The sequence below is a fragment of the Bombus vancouverensis genome, chromosome 16, assembly GCF_051014615.1.
Source record: "Bombus vancouverensis nearcticus chromosome 16, iyBomVanc1_principal, whole genome shotgun sequence".
Lineage (NCBI taxonomy): Eukaryota > Metazoa > Arthropoda > Insecta > Hymenoptera > Apidae > Bombus > Bombus vancouverensis.
In genome coordinates, this window is record NC_134926.1 from 137,234 (window position 1) to 141,044 (window position 3,811).

The 3,811-nt window shown below is 47.0% G+C and overlaps 1 non-coding gene across 1 annotated transcript; it reads left to right on the forward strand.

Annotated features, from left to right (window-relative positions):
- Nucleotides 1-888: 888 nt before the first annotated feature.
- LOC143303835 (small subunit ribosomal RNA) lies at nt 889-2,811 on the forward strand. The gene has a single exon (XR_013060486.1). It is a non-coding gene; the product is annotated as a small subunit ribosomal RNA (ribosomal RNA).
- The last annotated feature ends 1,000 nt before the right edge of the window (nt 2,812-3,811 follow it).

The following is a 3,811-nucleotide window of genomic DNA, read 5'->3' on the forward strand; positions in this document are numbered from 1 at the left end:
GCCGGCGCCGGCCTTCCGGCTGGCGCTTTCGTATCTATAAGAGAGACGTCGAGCCGGACGGTTCGGTCGGAGCAGCGTTGAGCGCGTGGCTATTCTACGGCCTCGGTTGAGAATTCAGTCACCGCTCCTCGAGTCTTAGTGTATTTTACGCTATTTCTCGACTGTTCCTCCGTTCTCGTACTGGTTTTTTCTCTACACTGCTGCGCCGCGGGTCGCTGTCCTGGACGTAATGACCAAATATCGTGGCAAGGTTCCCCTGAGTCGGGAAGCTGGTGACCTGTGTGTACGTATTCTAACAAAAGTTGTTAGATGCGTGTGTGCTTGTACTAACTGAGTATCGATTCACTCAAGGGATTATAACCGTCTGCTTTCTATAACAACTTCTGCTTTCGCAGAAGTATTCGACGGGCCGGTAGAGCGTACTATCTTTGCGTAGTATGTCTTCTACCGAGAATGTTCTACCGAAAAGGAAGAATATTCTTACGGTATGTCCAGCGCGACGCACTGGGATACGCGCTTGTTCGTTCAGCGTGAGGTGTGTATACGTGCTTTACCGCTAAGATATTCTAAGAGTTGAGAGAGGAGGAGAGATATAAGTCTTTTTACACGAAGACAGCATTATAGAATGTTCCTTTAGAAGTATGATTCTTAAACATTTTATATAATACTATGAGAGAGAGAGAGGAGAAGTTGAGAATTACAAAGTGGCTGCGAGCGGCGTTCGAAGATTATTACTGAACTATGGGTGTATCTCGAACGTCGCTAAGAGATATATTTTATAATATATCTATCTTAAGAACGAAAAGTCTCGTCGTACGGTGCTTACGTCCCACCTACGACACGAAGAGAACTTAAACGAAATTTATAAGAATTGTTATACGAATAAGATCCCTGGTTGATCCTGCCAGTAGTCATATGCTTGTCTCAAAGATTAAGCCATGCATGTCTCAGTACATGCCGCATTAAGGTGAAACCGCGAATGGCTCATTAAATCAGTTATGGTTTCTTAGATCATACCTACATTTACTTGGATAACTGTGGTAATTCTAGAGCTAATACATGCAAACAGATTCCGACCAGAGATGGTAGGAATGCTTTTATTAGATCAAAACCAATCGGTGGCGGATGGCTCGTCTGTCCGTCCATCGTTTGTTTTGGTGACTCTGAATAACTTTGTGCTGATCGCATGGTCGTCTAGCACCGGCGACGCATCTTTCAAATGTCTGCCTTATCAACTGTCGATGGTAGGTTCTGCGCCTACCATGGTTGTAACGGGTAACGGGGAATCAGGGTTCGATTCCGGAGAGGGAGCCTGAGAAACAGCTACCACATCCAAGGAAGGCAGCAGGCGCGCAAATTACCCACTCCCGGCACGGGGAGGTAGTGACGAAAAATAACGATACGGGACTCATCCGAGGCCCCGTAATCGGAATGAGTACACTTTAAATCCTTTAACGAGGACCAATTGGAGGGCAAGTCTGGTGCCAGCAGCCGCGGTAATTCCAGCTCCAATAGCGTATATTAAAGTTGTTGCGGTTAAAAAGCTCGTAGTTGAATCTGTGTGTCACAGTGTCGGTTCACCGCTCGCGGTGTTTAACTGGCATTATGTGGTACGTCCTATCGGTGGGCTTAGCTCCTCGCGGGCGGTCCAACTAATATCCCATCGCGGTGCTCTTCACTGAGTGTCGAGGTGGGCCGATACGTTTACTTTGAACAAATTAGAGTGCTTAAAGCAGGCTACCTTCGCCTGAATACTGTGTGCATGGAATAATGGAATAGGACCTCGGTTCTATTTTGTTGGTTTTCGGAGCCCCGAGGTAATGATTAATAGGGACAGATGGGGGCATTCGTATTGCGACGTTAGAGGTGAAATTCTTGGATCGTCGCAAGACGGACAGAAGCGAAAGCATTTGCCAAAAATGTTTTCATTAATCAAGAACGAAAGTTAGAGGTTCGAAGGCGATCAGATACCGCCCTAGTTCTAACCATAAACGATGCCAGCCAGCGATCCGCCGAAGTTCCTCCGATGACTCGGCGGGCAGCTTCCGGGAAACCAAAGCTTTTGGGTTCCGGGGGAAGTATGGTTGCAAAGCTGAAACTTAAAGGAATTGACGGAAGGGCACCACCAGGAGTGGAGCCTGCGGCTTAATTTGACTCAACACGGGAAACCTCACCAGGCCCGGACACCGGAAGGATTGACAGATTGATAGCTCTTTCTTGATTCGGTGGGTGGTGGTGCATGGCCGTTCTTAGTTGGTGGAGCGATTTGTCTGGTTAATTCCGATAACGAACGAGACTCTAGCCTGCTAAATAGACGTAACTTATGGTATCTCGAAGGCCCCCGGCTTCGGTCGGTGGGTTTTTACTACCAACGTACAAACAAATCTTCTTAGAGGAACAGGCGGCTTCTAGCCGCACGAGATTGAGCAATAACAGGTCTGTGATGCCCTTAGATGTTCTGGGCCGCACGCGCGCTACACTGAAGGAATCAGCGTGTTTTCCCTGGCCGAAAGGCCCGGGTAACCCGCTGAACCTCCTTCGTGCTAGGGATTGGGGCTTGCAATTATTCCCCATGAACGAGGAATTCCCAGTAAGCGCGAGTCATAAGCTCGCGTTGATTACGTCCCTGCCCTTTGTACACACCGCCCGTCGCTACTACCGATTGAATGATTTAGTGAGGTCTTCGGACTGGTGCGCGGCCAATGTGATAAGCATTGCCGATGTTACCGGGAAGATGACCAAACTTGATCATTTAGAGGAAGTAAAAGTCGTAACAAGGTTTCCGTAGGTGAACCTGCGGAAGGATCATTAACGATACGATACCAAAAGAATTTGACTTGAACACATATAAAAACTATGAAATATATATCAATGGTCGGTAAGGAGCTGTACTCCTCCTGTATCGACGAAAGTATATACGACGTATTAACAAGCTATATACTTTAACAAACGAAAACGCCAGGGAGCTTGGCAACCTCCGTTGGCACGAATAGTAATATTCTTAAGGAGGAGACGACCCTCCAGCTACGGAATTATACGAAGAGAAGGTGGCACTCTCTCTCGATCATCGGGATGAAGAGATATGTATAAGTATAAAAACGAAATGCGAATGAAACTTATTCGAGGCGCCTGCGTGAGGTCGTAAACAGAAAGACCCGCCGTCTCCGAATAAAACATATATATATATGAAATTCTAATAAAAGGGAACTCTAGCTTCGAAAGAGCCAACAAAAGTTAAGGCTCGATATCAAACGAAAAAAATTACGATGGAAACCACGTGTAAAGAGAAATGCAGTCGTGGCGCCTGCGAGAGGCCGTATACAGAAAGACCCGCCGTCACGATCTCGTATTTCGTATTTGCATCGTGGAAACCGTACGAACGAATATAAAAGTCCATGCAAACTAATAAGAAAATCTCTAAAGTGCCTCGTGTCGGAGAGATCATGCTCGCCTATTCTCTTCTATGTTTCGTGGTCTGTGTTGCGTTTGTTCTCCTCCTAGCAACGGGACATATCGAAGACTCCTCTTTGGGATCGAACGAAGCGTCTAGAACGAGTCGACGAGAGCGAAAGAACTTGTAGCGAGTCGCGCAGAGCGAAAGGATACCGATATACATCTTCGAAGGTTCTCTTCGAAGATCCATGGATACCTTCTGCGTCGACTTCTCTCGTCTCTTTCATCGAAACTCTCGTCGTTCTCGAAACGTGCTTCCTACCCACAGGGCGTGTGCTCTTCGTGTGTCGTTTCGTTCGAAATAACGAAACCACGTGTAACATACTCGTGGATCGGGTAACCTAGAACGAAGACGCAT